General features: G+C 30.8%; 1 protein-coding gene and 1 non-coding gene across 2 annotated transcripts in view; one reads left to right on the forward strand and one right to left on the reverse strand.

Moving 5' to 3' along the window:
- Nucleotides 1-22,117, reverse strand: part of LOC105194942 (flotillin-2) — a 272,683-nt gene that overhangs the window by 146,068 nt on the left and 104,498 nt on the right. The window lies entirely within an intron of this gene.
- LOC105194945 lies at nt 1,718-20,998 on the forward strand. The gene is made up of 6 exons (XR_003269179.2): nt 1,718-2,040; nt 12,628-12,695; nt 15,532-15,725; nt 17,484-17,698; nt 18,731-19,916; nt 20,403-20,998. It is a non-coding gene; the product is annotated as a glucose dehydrogenase [FAD, quinone] (transcript).

The raw sequence follows: 22,117 nt of genomic DNA on the forward strand, positions 1-22,117 counted from the left end.
TTTTTTTTTACATTTTTATGCTAACAATGATTCTGTATAGTTCTTTTGCAATAAGTAAAATACAAATATGTCTCATTGCAAGTAAACTTGCCTTGACAGCAAATTGGCATATCACGGTGTAAATTTATCGATTTGATAAACTTCATATTAAATTGATGAAAATAATTACGTTTCTATTAAGATATAACATTTAAGAATTAACATTTCTATTAAGAAATAGAAAACTGATCGTAGATGCTTTTTAAAAAGATTGTATTTCTTATTTTGTGATGATTAAAAAATGCTGTTACAGCAAAACAAATGTAAACTATTTTACTGTATCTTGCTTCACTATATTACTATTAAATTATTAAATATAAATTTTATTAGAGTTAAGTTGTAATTAAATGTAACGGTCATATATTCTCGCTAACGTGTAAGTTAAACTTGCCTCATATATAAGTTATACTCTATCCTATACATTTTATTTTAATCATTTTATTATAATAAATTATTATTACTCATAATAACATGTCATATAGTAACAGAAACTTTACTTTTAATTAACAATATGCAACTTACAAAAACATATTTCTAATCAATCTCTCTTTGAACAAGATATTCAATACGTATTTTTTTATCGGCGATCAAATATTTAAGGGGTGAAATCACTCTTTGAAAATTAGCCAAATTTTTGTTTATCGACTAAATAATTAAATTGAACTGCATAGCTTTCGATTCTATATATTTTGTACATTTACATAATTATGCTATCATGCTTTGTTTGAAAATTGTAGTCAAAAAATAAAAATTTAATCGATTTTCGAGGCTGATTTCACTCTTTAAATAAGTTTAGCCGATAAAAAAATATGTATCAAAATTTTTACCCCCTCTACCCATCAAACTTCATTAATTGGGAAGGTATCTGAATACCTTATTAGATTTCTTCTCTCAAGCTAAAGAACAATAATACGAAATTTTAAATTATTTGGAAATTGACTTATCTCCTCTAGAATCAGATTTGTCTTTCTTTATTGTAATACTTGTTTAATTTAAATAAAATTTTGGAAAGTAGTAGTTCTAGTAGTTATATATTATAAAAGAGATATTTTGCGATAATTTTTCCATTCTTTCTTTCACTATAAATGCATAAATGGAATGCAATGCCAACTTATCTTTTATGCCAACAAACTCTATAGTTTTCTCTACATTTTTCTTCCGATTAACTGTTAAAAACATATGAAAAATATTAACCGTTTCTTGTGATAGGAATTCATAGAAGAAAAAAATAAACACATTTATTTTAAAACATTATCCAACGGCTATATATTAGCGTGCTTTAATGAAAATTTCGTAATATTTTAAAGTCTGTAACTTCGTTAATTCTTATCGGGTTTGAATAAAATTTAATTTATATTTTCCAAACACTTAATACTTTAAAAAAGATGCAAAAAAGTGTTTCGAGTTTTTAAAAAGTTTTTAACTTACATATAATAAAAAATTCTTTACATAAAAAAAACCATGAAATATAAAGAACAAATGCTTTCTTTGCTGCATCCAACAAAACTACGTATTTTTTTAATTTAGCGTGCGACTTGTACATTCGATCAAGTTATGTGAATATAATGACCGTAATTTCGAGATTCAAACTTTTCTCCTGCTTTTCTTTTATAATATAATGTACTGTTCAGTTATAATCTGTCTCTCTCTCTCTCTCTCTCTCTCTCTCTCTCTCTCTCTCTCTCTCTTTTGTATATACGAGTATGTTTATTATTTCTCTTCTCAACAAAAACAAGTTTCTAATAATTCGTCAGATTTAATATAAGCATCAATATTTATTCCTCGTTTTCTCAAGGGTTAATCACTCGATCGTAAAACCTATGCATTAATCCACGTGGTACGAATCCTGCTTGGAGTCAGAAGACGAAGACTCGGATAATGACGTCACACACCACGTGTGTCTTTTTCGTCAACGAATGTTTCTGACCACACGCGATGAGTTTCTCGATTAGTTCATACAGTGTGGTCGTAGTTATGCTGTCCCTTTGACTATGCCGAACGGTACGTGTCGAAAACACGATTGTTTTGCGAATTTAAAACTCCTCGGAATCGATCGCTTAAGATCTGTGATCCTAGTGATAAAGACAAATAAATTGGTGCTTATGTGTTCAATATCATATAAATGGCGTCAAAATATTGATTACCACGAAATATTCAGGCTTCATATTTTTACTTATTATCAGATTTCAATTAATATTTGAAAAAAAATTTTTTAAATAGAAATAGTATTTCGGAATGCTCTTTACATTTAGATATAGTTTTTAGAAATACGTACGGCAACAGACAAGAACTTTCTTAAAAGAGCCTGCTTTATAGCTCTTTATCCAACGATTTGTTGACAAAGATATCTGTGACGCAAATACAGCCAAGCTAATCTTATATTACACCAGTTGCACCATAGCTGTGTAAACATATTTGTTTATAGCAATGAAAAAATGACTTAATTGAAAATGACAAAGAAATTTTAGTAAAGGTTCCTAAAAACTTTCTCAAATTCTCCTATATATAACAAAATTGGAATTGTAATCTAAAATATTAAAATTGTCATTGTTTTATTTCTGTCTTGTGTGTACGATTTTTATCTCGTGTCATCTACGTTATATATACAGTTGAATAAAATTTCACTTGCTTCGTTTGCAGACGGAGAAATTTTTGTCTGAGCATTTCACATGCGTGGCATATTCATCATACCGTTTACGATGTAGAGAAGAGTTGTTGAATGCGTATCAATATCCTAAAGCGTACCTCTTCACTATTTTATATTTTTACTCGTATGTATAAACAGTTGATGACAAAAATAAAAAGTAAATAAAAAATAAATAATATAAAATAAAATTCAACAAGTTTTATCTTGTTCTGCACGTACTGGAAAAATAGACTGATTACAACAACAAAATTTATTTATGACAACAAAATTTCAGTTATATGTAGCTATAATCTAGCAGTCATTACGCACAGATTTTGACAAACGTATTTACAATTTAAAATATGTTACAATATATTATATATCCTAGTAGCATTTTTTGTAGGACAGAATCTGCGTGCAAAATTGAGTCAGATGTGCAAAAGATTATTCTCAATATAGTCCTGCTGATAGTCTATCAACAAGATTCGTGTAATGTACATGCAAATAAATTATTTGCAGATGCTTGTTGCAGTAATCGAATTTAATTGAAGCAGATTTTTCCCCTAACTGCAGTCTGTAAACAATTTTTGCAGCAGATACGTGCAAGTTTCTTGCAAGAATTTGCCTTACAGAATCTTTCGAAGGACTTGAGCAGAATGATGTCCTGCTAGCCGAATTTATCAAGATCTGCTGCAATATTTACAGCAATCTTGCAGCAAATTGCTACGATATAATCTACAGTTATATATTATCTATTAAATCTATTACATTAAAGCTTATATGTAATAAATGCAACTAAATATTATTTATTTTTTTATTATAAAATATATTTTTAATATATTTTTTAATTTTTATTATTTTAGATTATATTACGATAGTTACTGCCAGTTCTAAAAATCTCTATAAACATATTATATATATAGTAAATGTTTAGTACTGACATAATATTGGAATGCACTCTTAATAAGGATATTAATTTCTAAAACAATGTTTAATCGATATTTCTATAAAAATCATACACTAAAAATAATAAAAAAGAAAGATATTGATATAGCAAATTAAAAAAATTATGAGAGAAGTTTAATATAAAGAAAAGCTATGTTCTATACATCTGCATACTAGTTTGGAAAATTTCAAGTTTTAATACGTATTATTGAATATATAATATTGATTATTAAATAATGTAATTTTAAAATCTAATAACTTACTTTAGCATTACTAAGAAATAACAAAAAATTAACTAAGTAACTTTCCAAGTAATAGTAACGGTAATGCATTACTTTTTAAAATTAATGACGAATTTTTTTTCTAAAAAATAACGATAATGGTAACAAGTTATTTTTTCAAAATAACATTTTCAACCTTGATTGCAATCAATTCTTTTTTATGTGTGGCAACATTTTAGACAATCAAATACATATTGATGTAAATTTTTCATCAATTTATATAGCTATCAATAACATAATTACGTAATTTTATTTTGAATTTTTTATATTTTCATAAAAGAAGGCTTGCTATAGAACATTTTACATTCATGATATACAGGATGCAATTAAAAAACATACATGGAGTATACGAAATAATCACGAAAGACAGGATAAAAATACAAGTCAAAAAGTACCGAATTACTTTTTTTATTTGAGTTTTTTGTTCGTATTTATGCGGTATTAAAGTTTGCGAAACAGTACTCGTCTATGAATACGGAAAGCAGGAGCAAAGAGTAGCCACTACTTTCCCGTCCCTGCTTTCCGTCTATAGACGGACGCTGATTCACACATTTTAATATCGTATAAGTATGAACAGAAAACTCAAATCAAAAAAATAATTTCGGACTTGATTTGGATTTTTGTTCTGTATCTTGCAGTATATTCCATGTATATTTTTTTAGTTACACCCTGTACATATAAGGGAAACCGGGGCTATTCGTTAAACCTTTTTTTCTTTTGTGTCTCCTGAACTATATTCATTAAAAAAAAAGAAACATGGAACGGTTTGAAAAGTTAAACCTTCCTCTTTACAATGCCGGTATAGATAGAACATGGAAGTGTACTTGCTTTGAAGTACATATAAAAATGTCGACCAATGCCAAAAATTACAAATAGCTTCAAGCCCGGGGTAATTTGTAACTAGTCCGGGAATATCCCGAAATTTGTGTTTCAAGTTGAAAGACTATAAAAAAACTGTTATTAAGACTTTCTTTTATTTAAAAAAATATATAGGTATACAATAAACAAATGCAAACATATACGTTTGCATGTCTTTTTATGCCAGCGGTGTAACAGATTTCCTAACCTCACAAGTGTCAATCTTTAACGCTTTATAAATTTTTACCTACTTAAGAGCGACAATTTTATATTCATATTCATGTTCTATGTACTAAAATACACAATATTATCAAGTTTGAACTAAATCAATAAAGAACTTTACCTCAATGCTTAATTCTGCGTAGCGCAGACGTTCGTAACACAGCCAAAGGGTTAGGGTTACCCAACTTAGGTTAGGCGCTGTAATGAGTATTAACGAATCGCCCCGGTGCTCGGTATTACAAATAGTCCCAACTAGAGTCCTATATCTTTATATAGGACTCTAGCCCTAACATCAACTGTGCGCATTATTGCGTATGATCGACAAAAACACACAGCAAAAAGTAAACACGAAATTTTTCAAATACACTCAACTGGACACGATACACTCAAAGTTTTCAAAAAAAACATTATTTTATTTAAATTTCGAAAAAATGCTGACTATCAGAAATTACTTCGACTGTCGCAAAACACATTTTTTACTACGACTTCAATATGACACCGTTACCAACAAAACTTTGTTAGCAACATCGTTACATTAGGACGTGTTTACAGTGTTTAAAGTAAATTTTTAATATGTACCCATAAAAAGATATTTCCAATTATCGAATTACCCCGTCTAACAATTTGCCCCGGTCTCCCCTATTTACAATTATTGTAAAAATAAAATCGATATTTTTATAAACTTAATTAAGTTTCCTAAATTGCACCATCACAAATTTTACAATACAAATTTGACTAATTTATGAATAATAATTATAAATAATAAAAGTAATAGTAAAACTAATAATCGAAATAAATAACAAATAAAAATATATCAATTACAAAAATAAATTTAAGTTAGTTTTATTACGGTCTTCCTTCTATCTTCATTATTGCTATTTATTAATTATTGAATATTTGATTGCTTTTCCAATAGTTATTAATAAAATAAGTATTAGTTAATCCCTTATATTTAATTCATAAATTCAATATTTTTGAAGATGATATAATTTAAAGGATTACAAGTACGCTTTAAGCGACTAGTTTTCTAAATCATTTTCTTTCGTAAAAAAGCTTATAACAAATTAAGTTGTTATTATTAAAAATTTTAATATGTAATAAATGTCCGAATCAAACTATAATTTCAAATTTTAATTTGCACAAAAAACATCAAATACAAAATATAACAAAAAAAGTAACTTATAATACGCATTTAGTAACTTTCCCCTATAACTACTCCCACGTACTTTTCAAACACTGTAGCAAAAATTTATCACGAACAAACAATAATGCACTTATACATAGAGTCAAACTTGGTTTTTTGAATAATTCTTAAATAAATAAATAATGCTAAAAATTGTGTTACTTGGGTTAAATCTGTGCTCAGAAAAATTTGATAATTTCATTTTCATGACTAAGTTTAATGTTATTAGAAAGATCTGTTTTGATAATCAGCACAAATGTTATCAACACGTTTAAGCATCGTAAAACATAGAACAATCTATAAAAACTTGACTTTGATATTACTTTTTGTTACTTCAAACTGGACTATACTCTTACAAAGTGACAACACATTAATGTTTCTTTTTCATTCACAAAAGGAGGAGAAACAATAAATAAAATACCTGCAAATTTCGCCTAAACTTTAAATATATTTTAGTACTTATCCTCTACTAATACATGGATAGCACGACATAATATTTAAGTATTTGCAAGAAATTTGTATCGAAAGTTTTTAATGTAATGTATGTTTGATGTATTTTGTCTTTTTATTATATGTATAAAAATAATTAAAATTTTTATTGAATCGTATGGTTTCACAAAATGAGTAATATGAGGGCTTGTGAATGCTAAATGAGTCTTTTGTGGAATTTATTGAATGCAAACAAAATACACGATAATAGTCACTATTTAAACTAATTAAAAAAATTTTTTTGGTGTTGAAAAATTTCAAAATGGCGGCACAACAGCTGCTTGAAGCTGGTTCTTTGAATTTGTGCTGGGACACGCCGAAGTCACAAAATTAATGTAAAACAAAAATTTCAAGAAAATTTTGTTAGTTTATGTAAAAACGCACAACATGTGTCTACATAATTAATAAAATTCATAAAATTGCAGAAACGACAACATAAACAAAAAAAACCACTTTTAACAATTATTGATAATAATTGTTTAAAGCAAAATATTAATGATCGGATAGGTATATGTTGAGATCAGATAGTTGAAAAATAAGCAGGTAAAATTTGAAGATAATCGATCGAGTAGTTTTTGAGTTACACGTCCCGGCGCGCAAAATTTAGTGTTTTGAGAAAAAGACGTTTAAAATTGTATACCTACGGGCTCCGGCCGCTGAGGCCAACTTACCTTTCTTTGAAATTAACAAAATGAAGTCTCTTATAACTTTCTAATGTTTTTTTTTCATATTTTTGAGATAATTTCCTAACAATTTCAGCGAAAAACAAAAAACGTGAAAAAAATCGAATTTTAAAAATCGATGAGATTTCACCCTTAATATGTTTTGTTTAATAATTATAATATACGCGTTTAAAAACAGATAAATTGAATCTTTCAATACCTAAATTAAAGATTTAAAATTAAAAATATGCCACAGAATTATCGATATAAGATTATTAAATTTATTGCAAAATAGACTTATTATATTATCAGTTATTATGTACATATGTTGTTTTCAATAGTATTCTCATAAATCGCATAATGTAACGTTTTGTTCCTATCACTAAGTGTTTAACTGACATGTGTCGAAATCCCCGTTGCAATCATTTTCAAACAATTATGCCTCCTTTCATTAACGAAAATGACGTAAAATCTGTATTTTAGTTTATAATGATGGTCTACCACTACGGTATCCGACTTGTCTTTTCAAGAGACGCAGCAGCATAAAATGCGCTTGATTAACGTACGAGTAAATTATAATGAGACATGCGAAGTGCAACACACACGCACTCGCACATGTAGATAATATTACATAATTAAACAGAATATATTGTTCATAAATTCAATCAAAAAATCTACAAAAATCAAATAAGTTAAATTTTCAGAAAAAAACCCGTCTTTAAACTTCATTGTGCAAACATAGTAATTTTTCTCTGAACGTGTAATAAGTAAAAGTATAAGAATAAAGATATAGGTTTTGATTAATATTTTGAGGACCTATTTAAAAGAAAAAATAAACAATCTTTGAACTTGTTTGTTTTTTTCCGGGAAATTTACTTACTATTTATTTGTATCATAATATTTCACATTTGTTTTTATTTATAACATTAAAGTGATATAGATGAAAAAGGAAATATTATTAAAGATCTAAAACAATAATTTTTTCACTTTTTATTTACAAACTTTTATAAATGGTTTTTAACAAAAACATCCTTTTCCATTTCTCTTTATATAAGTATGATCATACTTCTTTGGACATATATAGAAATAAAGACAACAAATATAAAAACATAAGAATCAAGATATAACAACAAGCTATGATTAACATACAATTTCTGTTTCATTCCTGCAAAAACACAATTGTTTACAATGTGACAATAAAAAATAACTTGATGTTATAAGCGATTAAGAAAAAGGACATGTTTGGTTTTTATACAAAAAAACTTTCAATTATATATAAAGCTATAATTCATTATCACATCTCTTTGTAATTTATTTAACATTTAAGCGGACGCATGGAAGTTAAATTGATCCAAACGCACAGATAAATAAATGTTTCTTTGTTTTACTTTTGTAACTTTATCATTCTCAATATCTTTCTTCTACACCTTAGTCATGATTTCATCAATAAAAGCCTCTGCACAAGTACATTCGTAAGACGTTATGTAGTTATACGAGTACTTAAAGTACGGGCTTAATATGAGCTGATACACTACACTGGATTTGATATTTTGCCACATATAGGTGTACGTGTACGTCACCTAACCATTTCAATTGCGTATATCTCGATACGTAATGCATAGAATTTGAATAATTTTTTTTAGCTGATACACTAGGTCAAGATGAAGACTAAATAAGCGCGAAAATCAAGAAGTTGAATATATTCAAAATATTCAGTGGAAAAAGAGCGAATGATTTATAAATTAACAAACAATTAAAAATAAGGCTAATGAGAGTCAACGCGGGTGCGCAATCATAATTATTAATGTTATTATAAATATTTAGTCATATTAAATGACAAAATCGCTAACTTTCATTAGCCTTATTTTCAATTTTTTATTGTTTTAATTTTCGAGAGTCCTGATTTTATTATATAATAATTGTTTAATTTATAAATGCCAAGCATTTTTGTAAACGGTTCAAATGTACGACATCCAGTGTATCAGCTGAGGGTTAATTAGGTTTATAGTTTATATTTGACGTAACGTAATGCTCTAGGGATATTTTTGTATGAAAGTTCTAACGCTCAAATATTTTAGTTACAAACAACAGTTCTTTTATCCTTTAGATCAATTTGCTCCATATACGTAACTTTTTATGTAATTCAACATATTATTCAAAAATTTATTTTTAGTTTTTTATTTCTTTTTTAATTTACATTTCTTTTAATTTTTTTCGATATAAACATATATTTTATTTTGCACATTAACAACTTCTAATTTTAATAAACAAGTGATAAATATTATTTTCAATTTTCAATTTTTTAATAATAAAATGTTATTAATATTTTCACCTTATTTTGTACTAATTTACTTTCAAAAAATAATGCGCAAACATATACTTATAAAATAAAAATAATATAATGTTATGTTACTTTCTGAAGTATTACTAATAGTAAAGTTTCTGAATTATTACTAGCTTTAAACAATCATATTATTTAAATAATACTCATATTTTGTATATTTATACTTTTCCTTAAAAAGTAGAAATAACAGAAATAACAGAAATAATAACAGAAATTTGTTTGATCATTTTAAATACTTCAAAGCTATGAATTTATTAGTCAAAATGCTACGTAAAGAAACATTTTAAAAATAGAAATTTTTTTAATTTTTAATGCTTGCAATTATTACTTAAAACATTAATTATAAACTGACACATATTTAAAATTTTTTAACATGGGTTTTTTAACATTGCCACTATGGGCCTTGACAAAACTATGTGGGGAGGGTACACTTGTGTCGTTTTATTTACAACAAAGTTTGATAATCAAAAAATGATCGAGTTTATTATAGTTTAAAAAAATCGTTTTTTTTTTCAAATCGCTGTAAAAAAGACCAAAAAATTCAGGTTTTTTTTTGAAAAATTGCTTCTTTGCGAAAAATTGCTATTTTTGCTATGTAAATGACATGCTACCTAATTTTGCAGTATTATTAAAATAATACACTTTGTATAAGCGCTGAAATTAATATTGAACTAATTTTTATATTTTTATTTGGAATATCACATCACTTGAGTTTTAATAATTATCAAATAAACTGTTTTAAGAAAACAAATATAATTCTAACTAATCTAAAAACTAATTTAAGTTAATATATGTTAATTTGTTTGTGAAGAATTTTGAACATTATCAAGAGACATACGTTTCATTTTATTTCAAAAATACATTAATTCTGTTTTAATTTATTTTTGTGTGGTTTGCTTTTTGTACTGAACATTATCATAAATGAACAGAAAAATATTTAAGGACAGAAACTTAAAAACAGAGACTAACATTAATTTAACTTTATACGGACAATTCTGTAATTATTTCTCATTAACACAGATTTTTAACTCTAGTTCGCCATACTCCGATTCAATGAACTAAGTAATCTATTTTATAATTTACTTTTTCCCGCATATTTTATTATAAAAATTATTTTAAATTGTCAAATCATTTTCTCTTTCTATTATCTTATGAACATGATATTTAGATTAAATATTTTTAATTTTTACAATACAAGTTTTAAAAATATTAATTAAAAGAAAAGTAACAAAACAAAAAATCGAGCTGTTTGACAAGCTGGGGAATGACAAACTACGGAATCGAAAATAAATAGCGAGCTATGATTAAAGAAATCATACCATAAAATAGATAACTTTGATACTGATAAAGCACAATTATAGTACACTTTTTAAATTTTTCCAATAAATTTTCTACCTCTTGGAAAAAACCAAAAAAATTCGCGTAAAAATTGAAAAAAAAAAGAACACATTTTTCTCAAACCTTTAAAACTATAGAGTGTATATTTAAAACAAAACAATACATATTCATATGTAAGAATACCTCCGCAAGATTTAAGAGCACACAAAAACCTCCCAATTTTATTTATACGTGCAACCAAAAAACTTGCAAATTTTGTGATATAATTGATTGCGTCATTCCATCTTAGATTGTAAAATCGTTAAATTTCGACATTGAGGATGAACTGATAAAGATTGAAACTTTTGTTATAGTTATTATTTCGAAAGTTATAGCATTAACTATTAAACACACCAATCCCGTAAAATATGTAAACATATTTTCGGGTCTGGGAGACTTCTTCAATTTTGAGAAACTTTGGTACCAATCAATATTTTTCTACATTGTTTTTTAAATAAAAGTTCAGAATCTCAGAAATGTGTCTGCACAAACGGTATTGTCAAAAAATAATTAATTGTGAAATTATAAAGGAAGAACCATTAGGCAAGAATAAAAAATTCTTCAAAAATCTACTTTTCCTTTAAAAAATTATATCTTCGAAATAAAAAACTTTTAAGGACTTTAAAATACGGCGTTTTAAAGCTAAACAGTTATACTTCCAAAAAAAATTATGGCATTGCCATTCTTTTCAAAAATTATAATTATATAACAAAGAGAATATGAGGTATTTTTGGATATCTAAAAATCCACTTTAAAAAAAAAAATCACATGTTGGCAACAAAAAACTTTTAAGGACTTTACAATACGGCGTTTTAAAGTTAAAAAATCATACTTTCAAAAGAAAATTATCATTCCTATTCAAAAATGTAATTATTTAACAAAGCAAATATAAAATATTTTTAATTAATTCAAGGTGTCTAAAATTGAAAATTGATGTGTTTCAAAACCTGCGCCGAAGTTTCTTTTTCTAATAACTATAACAAAACAGCACTATATAGTATTCTAACTTTAAATAGAGTATATGCGAGTAACACACGCGAGCGGTCCTATTGGAACGTGTTTTGTCTGGTTTTTTAATACACGATTACTCACAAAAAAGTTTCACTCACACATAATGTTAATCCCACAAATCCCAACAAAATTTTACTGCCGTACCGTTCGAATTCTAATTGACCAAAAAAGTTCATCAACCATATCAATCGAAAGAGGAGATTTCACACTATTTTTTATCCTCTCGTCCGAACCTCCTATCTCATTCTGTCTTCACACAGCAAGCGTTTGAAACTTCATATGGGGTCTCTCAGACCCACTTGTGTGTTTAAGGGTTAACCTAGATTTGGCTCATAACTTGTTTTTGTTTATTATTGATTAAATTTATAATTTGTATTCATTTATGATTACTTATAAATAAAAATAAAAAATTTTGTTTATATATAAAATATAAATAATTTAATGCGTGGATCAAATTGACCCCCTCGCAATCATTTACGTCATAAAAAATCAGATGCCCATTTAAGTGTTAATATAATTAATAACGCTTTTCTAATAGTTTTAATACTTCTTTTTGTTTTGTTATTTAGATATTAATTTTTACATTGCAGACATGCGGTCGTATTTTCTTTGGTTAATTTTGGTGCATTATATTATCGCTAATCCAGTCAAAGCACAAGTGAGTAAGATAACATAGTATAGAAAATTTGATAACTTATAGTAATATAACTTATCGTGATATCAATTTGAGCCAGCTTCACTTTTTCTTTCCGAACAAACTCCCTAATGTATTAAGTTAGCACAATCGTATGTGCGCGCGCGCGTGTGTGTGCGTGAGTGCGTGCGTGCGTGCGTGCGTGCGTGCGTGCGTGCGTGCGTGCGTGCGTGCGTGCGTGCGTGCGTGCGTGCGTGCGTGCGTGCGTGCGGTGCGTGCGTGCGTGCGTGCGTGCGTGCGTGCGTGCGTGCGTGCGTGCGTGCGTGCGTGCGTGCGTGCGTGCGTGCGTGCGTGCGTGCGTGCGTGCGTGCGTGCGTGCGTGCGTGCGTGCGTGCGTGCGTGCGTGCGTGCGTGCGTGCGTGCGTGCGTGCGTATACAGGATGTTTGTTAATTAATGATTAAGTTTTTGCATAGAAGTAGAATTGTTTAAACTAAATTGAAACGTCCTGTACCATTTCACAATTTTCGCAATAATTAATGAGTTATTAATTTATAAAGATAGCCAAATTTGTCCGGCTCACTGCCGAATCTAAGTGCGCGGCGAAATGCCATCAACCAGAGCTGCGTTCTAATATACACTGCTAATATAGAAATTCTGTAATTCACATTACGTATGCTATAGATTTTCAGTACTGATGATAAATTTCGAAACGCAGCTCAGGTAGGTTTCTAGGAGCGTAGAAGTTGTTTATAAAAGACATTGGAGTGATGCGCAGAACACACCTTTAATAATTTTTTTCATGCGTTTAGCAACGATGATCGCTGGGCGCGATTCTATTTAATGGTAAACCAGCGAATTCGGCTACCTTTATAAATTAAAAACTCGTTAATTATTGCGAAAATTACCAAATGGTACAGGACTTTTCAACTTAGTTTAGTCCATTCTATGCAAGAGTTTAATCATTAATTATTAAACACCATATATATATATATATATATATATATATAGTATATATATGTGTGTGTGTGTGTGTGTGTGTGTGTGTGTGTATATATGTATATATAACTCAAAATACAAAAATTCAAAATGGCAGATCTAAGAAATAACATATAAAATTTTTTACTATGGGCGTCAATTATTGTTTATTAGGAGTACAAATTGAAAACCGCCGTTTTCCAGTAGATGGCGACAGCGGTAAATGCTGGCGCCAAACGTTAGATCAAAAATTTTAAATATAAGGTTGGGCATCTGGCAACAATTCCTTATCATTGCAGTTGTGAATTTTTATCGGCGTTATATATTTTTTTGTGATCGAAAATGTCGAAATTTGTGCCCAATAAGCGTCATTTGCGGGAAGTTTTGCTTTTTGCCTTCAATTCGAAAAAATCTGCGGCTGAGGCGCGTCGAATGATTGTAAAAACTTATGGTGAGGCTTCCATTAGTGAAAGAACGTGTCGAGAATGGTTCCAACGCTTCAAAAGTGGTGATTTCGGCGTAGAAGACAAGGAGCGTCCCGGACAGGTGAAAAAGTTTGAAGACGCACAATTGGAAACATTACTGAATGAAGATTCATCTCAAACGCAACAGGAGCTTGCAGATTCATTGGGCGTGACTCAACAAGCTATTTCACATCGTTTGAAAACCATGGGAATGATCCAAAAGCATGGACACTGGGTGCCATACGAATTAAAGCCGAGAGACGTCGAACGGCGTTTTTTCGCGTGCGAACAGCTGCTCCAACGGCAAAAACGGAAGGGTTTTTTGCATCGTATTGTAACCGGCGATGAAAAGTGGATCCATTATGATAATCCAAAGCGAAAAAAATCGTGGGACTACCGCGGCCATACATCAACATCGACGGCCAAGCCAAACATCCATGGCTCGAAGCTCATGCTGTGCATTTGGTGGGACCAGCTCGGCGTGATTTATTATGAGCTGTTGCAACCGGGTGAAACCATCACAGGAGCTCGCTACCGAACACAACTAATGCGTTTGAGCCGAGCATTGCAGGAAAAACGGCCACAATACGAGCAAAGACACGAAAAAGTGATGTTGCTGCACGACAACGCTCGGCCACATGTTGCTCAGGTCGTTAAAACCTATCTGGAAACATTGAAATGGGACGTCTTACCTCATCCGCCGTATTCTCCTGACATCGCCTTCAGATTACCACTTGTTCCGATCAATGGCGCATGGCCTGGCTGAGCAGCACTTCCATTATTACGAGGCCAAAAACTGGGTCGATTCGCCGCAAAAGTCGAGCAGTTTTTTCGACGCGGGATTCGTATGCTGCCCGAAAGGTGGGAGAAAGTAGTGGCCAGCGATGGACAATACTTTCAAGAATAAGTAACCATTTTTCAACAATCAATTCTCAAATTTTGACAAAAAACGGCGGTTTTCAATTTGTACTCCTAATATTAGGTATAATTGTAAAAAGTTCCTTTATTATAGGTGTTTTTTGCATCAATTAACAGCATTTCTCTATTAATAATTTTTTCTCCTAGTATTAAAATATGAAAGAAAAAACTTAAATAATGGGGACTAATATTTTATACATAGTATAAATGTATAATATTAGAAATGTATATTATTAGTTATATTTGAATAACCACCACGCAAAAATAATACTGTGTATCATGCTGAACCTTCTATAGTAAGAGAATTTTCTTATTACATAAATAATTTTTTATACTTTACAGTTATATTTATGTAACAATATTTCTTAATTAATGTTTAAATAATTCTCTTTAAAACAAGTCCTAATTAATTAGCTACTGAATATTTAGCAAAGATATAATTTTTTTTTTTAATACTGGAATATATGTCCTTAAAAGAGTTAAAACGAACATTATTCTTTAGCTAAGACGAGCAACTAGTAACTATGCCACCGGATGTTGTTCCTGTCCGTTCGAGGATACGCAATACATGAATCGTGTCTGTAGTGGTACTAGCGCTTTTATGACGCTGGTTCAACATGTAATATCCGCTAGATGCGATATCGCTGATCCTTGTCGACGTTTGGGCAGCGACAAAGCACCGAGTGAAAATGAATGGTAAGAGATTTGCTAAAAGTTGAGAATCAAACTTTGATATTACAAATTCTGCTAAATTTTTAATATGTTACTCTAAGTCTCTAGTATTAATTCACAGTAAAGCAATTTTTGTCAATGCGCAATTTAGGAGAAATGCGCAATTATTATTTGACGAAGATCACATATTTATGAGTATACATATACTCATAAATCGAGCTGTCAAAATTGTCAAATGAAGTATGTCAATATAGTACTTTATTTAACAGTTTTGACAGCTTGATTTATGTATACAAGGTGTCTTACAACCATTAAATAATATTTTAACAGCATATACTCGAGATATAGTGGAACAAAAAATCTTAATGTAAAAATATCGAAGTTTAGTAGTTTTTGAATTATCAATCAAAAATAACCAGTAATATCGCGTAAATTTCACTCGGTTTATCATTTACTTATGGTGTAAATCCATGCAGCGGAATAGCGTAACGCAGAACGAGAACGGAACCAATCACAAGCGTCCCGCAGTTTTCGGAAACTGTTTCAAAAACTAAGGAATGCTTGTGATTCGTACCGCGTTATGCTATTCCGCTGTATGGGTTTTCACCCTTAGAATCATCTCATTCTTTTTGTTTGTCGAATATAGAATAAGAACAAATAAGTACTCGCGAACGTTGCAAGCTTTAAGTGAAATACCAAAACAAAATCCGGGTACGCTCAGCATCACTGCATCCCCAAATTTAAGAACATGTTTTATTATAAATAAAATAATTTAGTAATATTAAAAATATAAGGTTCTAGTATTTAAAATAGCAATGCATTAAAATATTACAAAAAAATAACAGAAAAATAACTAAAAAGTAACTGCTTGTTACTTTTTTAGTAACTGTAACTATTTACTTTGTGAAAGAAAAAAACTATAACTAGTTACTTTTACAAAGTAAGTTTCTTACTTTTACAAAGTAAGTTTTTCCCTCTGATGTTCTGCAGTCATTCGCTTAATTTGCTAGATTACGCTTTTGCAATTCATTTTTTCGTACTAGGCACATAAAGTATACAAAAAATTTAAACAATGATTTTTCATTAACTATTGCGCATTGATAAAAATTGCCTTATCGTGAATTAGTATAAAAAGTACAAAGTAATATATTTAGTTTAATGGAATCCATGATATTAAAGACCTTCTTAAAGCTCCTGTCTACTCGCCGCGGCTATATTAAAGTCGTGACGTCATAAGCGAGAATTCACACATAAAAATTTCCGCTGTGACATTTATAAATAAAGCAAATTTGGATAAAACAGAACGAGATTGCTCTAAAACACTTGTAAAAATGGACTTTGACTATTTTTTTTCCATCTAACAGTCAGTAAATAGTCGTAAAAAACACTAAAATGAAGCCTATTCAAACACAAATAAATATTGAAAGGGATGAAAAATATGCTCTTATGTATAATACAATTTGTATAAAATTCAAAGAAACTTCACCTGCGCTCCATTAAAAATTTAATAAATACAAGACAAGTCACATTTTCAAAAGGAAACACATAATAATGAAATGACATACACAACAAAATTTCATCGTCAATCTGTTACGTTTAACACTTATTAGTTCTAACTTTATTCGCGTCGGCACCATCACTACTGTCAACGCAGAGTTCTCGGCTGAGGTGCCAGGAACCTTAAGTATTATAAGTTCTCTCCGTAAAATTCTCTGCATAATGCAAAAGTACTTCTATTCTTATATTCTATTCATCTATATCATGAAAAATTATCGTCTTCAGGTTCGACTTTATAATTGTCGGCGCAGGTGTGGCTGGACCAATAATTGCGAGAAGATTAAGCGACAATCCATGGCGAAAGATATTGCTCATTGAAGCTGGTCCGGAAGAACCCAGTATGACAGCTATACCAGGATTTGCGTTCAATGCCATTAATACGTCCCTTGATTGGAACTTCAAGACGGAACCAACATTATCGCAACCTACCGCCTGTTTAGGTATAAATTATCATCTTGCATTGTTTAATTGTAATGTTAGTTGTAATGTTAATTAACATAATAGTCCTTTTAAAGTCTATAATAATATTATTAGATATAAGAAACTCTTTATACTTTAACCATAGAAGTGAGTTGATTAAAAGAGGATGTTCATTTAAATACACGTTTTAAGTTAAAATAATACAGTTAATACATGTAAAAGTTAAAAGTAACAAAATATTATTTAACTCGAGAGATTGGTTTAAAATATTGTTTTTAAAAAACAACAATAAATACATTAAATAACTTCTAATATACATGTTATGTATAATTTCTAAATTTAATTTTGAAGTTAAAACGCAATTAAATCCACGAAAAAAATAAAGAATATATAAAAAAATTAACAACGTTAGATAAGTTCAAATAAAATTGAAAAAAAGTATTTTGTATTTAAAAAAATATTTACCATCAAATACTATTTTAAAAATTTGTTTTAAAAGTATTTTGTAATTTGTATATACATAATTAAATAAATATTTTAAAAATAATTGGTACTTAAATACAATTTGTAATGTATTTTGTCGTTGAGAAAAATTAAATATAATATCACAAAATTAAATATTCTTAAAAATCTGTGTTTTAAATTCAAAAAAACAATTCGGCACGCAGTTTGAGAAATCTTGTAAATGTTTGTAAATTTACATAGAAAAATGTAGAGCACTAAGACTTGCTTCCAATCGATATGCCGTTTCTCGTTAATTAAATTGTTTAATATTGTTTCAATGTTGCCACAAATGATGAAAAAATTACAGAATCAATGTTAAAAAAAAAAACATTCACACATCAACATTCAATGCTATGTGCAGTACTATTCTTTTAATATTCTATGCTATGGATATATAGCTTTCTTCTAAAAAATATATTTTAAAACTGTGTGTTTATGTGTGTGCGTGTGTGTTATATATTCATGTTCTATTTATAAAATTTATGCTTCAGAAACAAAACTTTAATAAAACGAAACTTTAATAGATTTAATGTGATTCTTCTTTTTAGAAACGGGCGGTGTTTGTACTTGGCCAAGAGGCAAAATGGTCGCCGGTACTGGCGGTTTGCACGGTATGATGTACATCCGAGGGCATCCTGAACTTTACAATCGTTGGGCGCGAGAAGGTAACGTGGGTTGGTCCTATGACGAAATCAGTCATTATTTTGAACGAGTAGAGAATCCAATTGACCCAACAATCTTGTCAGATAAACCTAGAAGCCTAAAGGACGGTGGACTGATGAATATTCAATATTATTCCCACAAGCCGGATTTTGTGAATGTATTGTTGACAGCCGCAAGCCAACTAGGTTATAAAACTTCTCGATTAAAGGAGTATAGTCAAACCGGCTTCATGATCGCACCAATGACAACCGAGAACGGTATGCGTCTCACAACTTCGAGAGCATATCTGAGACCTGTTCATAACCGCAAGAATCTACAAGTACTTACGAACGCTCAGGTCACCAAGATCTTGATTAGTCCATGGGAACAAAAAGCTTACGGCGTGGAACTGGTAGATAAAGACGGTTACAAAAGAGTAGTGAAATGCGATAAGGAAGTGATCTTGACGGCTGGTGCTATCGGCTCGCCGCATATCCTCATGAATTCTGGCGTGGGACCTGAGAAAGATCTCACAAAGTTTGGTATTAAAGTGTACAAGGACTTACCGGTCGGCAAAAATCTGCACAATCATGTGTCTGTGGGTGTACCTATGAGCATTAAGGATACCCCATACGAGGTCGTAACCATGGAGGCCGTAAACGAATATCTGGAGAAGAAGACGGGTCCATTGGCTAGCACCGGTATCACTCAAGTCACCGCTTTCCTCGAGAGTAGCTACGCGGTCAACGGCATACCGGATATTCAAGTTTTCTTCGACGGTTTTAGTTCCATTTGCCCAAAAACTGGTTTACTTAGTGAGTGTATCAATGGTAAAATTCAATCCGAATGTCCGGATAGAAGAGAGATCGTGGCAAGACCTACGGTGGTTTACGTGGAAAGTCGAGGCGACTTAAAACTCCGTTCAAATAATCCTTTGGATCCACCATTGATATATCCAAATTACTTCACAAACGAAAAGGATCTAATAATTCTGCTCGAAGGTGTCAAAAAAATTAGCAAGCTTGTTGACACGCCCGCTATGAAGAAGTGGGATCTTCGCTTGGAACAAGTGAGAAGTCCATTGTGTAGCGAGTAAGTAATATTTGAAAGTAATAACTCGTATAAAACTCACAGTTTTTATTCTGAATCTTTGATTCCCTGATAACAGTTTGTAGTGAATTTTTCTTTAGTGAAAATGTCAAGCTTTCAACAGTTTTTATATGATACCAAGAATAATTGAAAACGGAGATCTTTTCGTAACTAAAACTAAATAGAAAATAAATACAATAAATAAAAAGATATAAATACAAAAAAAGAAAAAAGAAAAAAGCAAAAGAAAGAAAAAAAGCAGAAAGAAAAATCTTTGTTTGCCATTTCTCTTTCAAAAATTTAAAACTGTATCAATAATTTTATCTGCAACCTGCAGATAAATCTAATTTTTGATAGTTTATATTTTCGTTGATATACCATTCAAAAAAATCGTTATTTAGCAAATTCGTAAGATACTTGGGTCAAAAAGAGACATTTCCATCGCAATTAATCTTTATTAGTTGTCTCTATTTGTTTTTCATTTATTAGCTACCATTTTGGCACAGACGCTTTCTGGATGTGTCAAATAAGGGCGGAAACTGGACCGGAAAATCATCAATCTGGAACATGCAAATTGGGACCGAGTACCGATCCAAGTGCAGTTGTAGATTCAGACCTTCGAGTACATGGTATACCGAATATTCGTGTCGCAGATGCTTCCATCTTTCCTATTGTACCAAATTCAAATCCTATCGCCGGGATCATGATGGTAGCTGAAAAGGCAGCTGATATGATTAACAATGCTTGGCCATAAAAACTTTAAATGTACAACTTTTGATATATTGTATAGTAATAAAAATGACGTGTATACGAGTTGTACGCATACATATTCAGAGGAAAAAGATGTAACAACATTGGCTTTATAGAAAATAATCAAAATAATAGAAAGAAATAAAGAAATACTTTGAAACAACAGATGTGCCTATTTAACAGCATCAAACTGATAGTCATATGCTTGTGCATGAGAACTAGGAACAATATGTAATTTAAAACAGTGTTAAGAAAGAAATGATAAACATGAAGAGAAAGAGCTGATGATTTCGAGGAAATAGAAATAATCTTATTAGTTTGTTACATAACAGTATTAATTAAATAAATATGTCATACATTTGTTTCAGAATTGGTTATTGTTCCACCTTCCAATAAATTATGTGATAAGTAATCTGTCTATATTCTATGCCTACACATAGAATACGTCTCCACATATAATGAATATATAGACGTGGGCATTTATCCATTAGATAATTTAATATAATTTATCCGGAAATGAAACAACAACTGGTCCTTAGTAATCAAAATTTTTATCCTTAATGATACACATGAAGACAGGAATGCCTTTCTATCTGAAGTTGCACGCATATCGGGGCATATTCGTGTAACGATGCACCCTAAGCATCGTTCCGTGCGTGCAAAAACTATCGCCAAAAAAAAACCTGAGAGCGGCCACGCCGGCGTTTTTTCCATATCACTCAAAACTTCCCGCGCACTAACGATCCATTTTCGCCCGGAATGTGAACTAATGTGTTCGAAGAGACGCTATTAGTGCTATTCGCATTCTACCCTTGTTTACATTTAATGAATGATAAAGGTAGACAAATAGTGCTAATAGCGGTCTCTCCAAACGCACCCGTAGTTCAATTCCGGGCAAAAATAGATGAGGTCGTTGGTGCGTGGAGTTTCAAGCGTTATGGAAATAAAGCCGGCGCGGTGTGGCCGTTCTCAAGTTCCTCTTTGCTACCGCCGAGTTGAGTACGCGCGCACTAAGACGTCGCTACCGCGCTACGCGATTACAACACGCACACGGTTCCTATGTTCCGTTGTCAGACCAATCTCAAACGGCGGGGATGCTGGCCCGCAAAAAAACCCGAAACCCGGCCAAACATGCCCGATGTCTCGAGTTATGGGTATGAGGGTTGGATCTCAAGCAGAGATCGCTCTTTTGCTATCTGGAGCCAGATTCGGGATAGAGTGCTTTTTTGCTTCAGCCGAGCAATCTCGGCGTCTGCTCAATCTCCTGTTTAGATCCTGGGCTAGCCTTGAACTGGGTAGAGCGTCTTTTACGCCTCCGTCAAATGCTCTCGACCCGCTGGTTCAAAATTCCGTCCAACATCCCTATCCTGGTGAACTACCGAAAGAAAAACGGAGTAGAGCGCTTTCTGCGCCGAGCGCTCTCGGTACGATCGACGCGCATCCATCATTGCACT

The sequence above is a fragment of the Solenopsis invicta genome, chromosome 5, assembly GCF_016802725.1.
Source record: "Solenopsis invicta isolate M01_SB chromosome 5, UNIL_Sinv_3.0, whole genome shotgun sequence".
Lineage (NCBI taxonomy): Eukaryota > Metazoa > Arthropoda > Insecta > Hymenoptera > Formicidae > Solenopsis > Solenopsis invicta.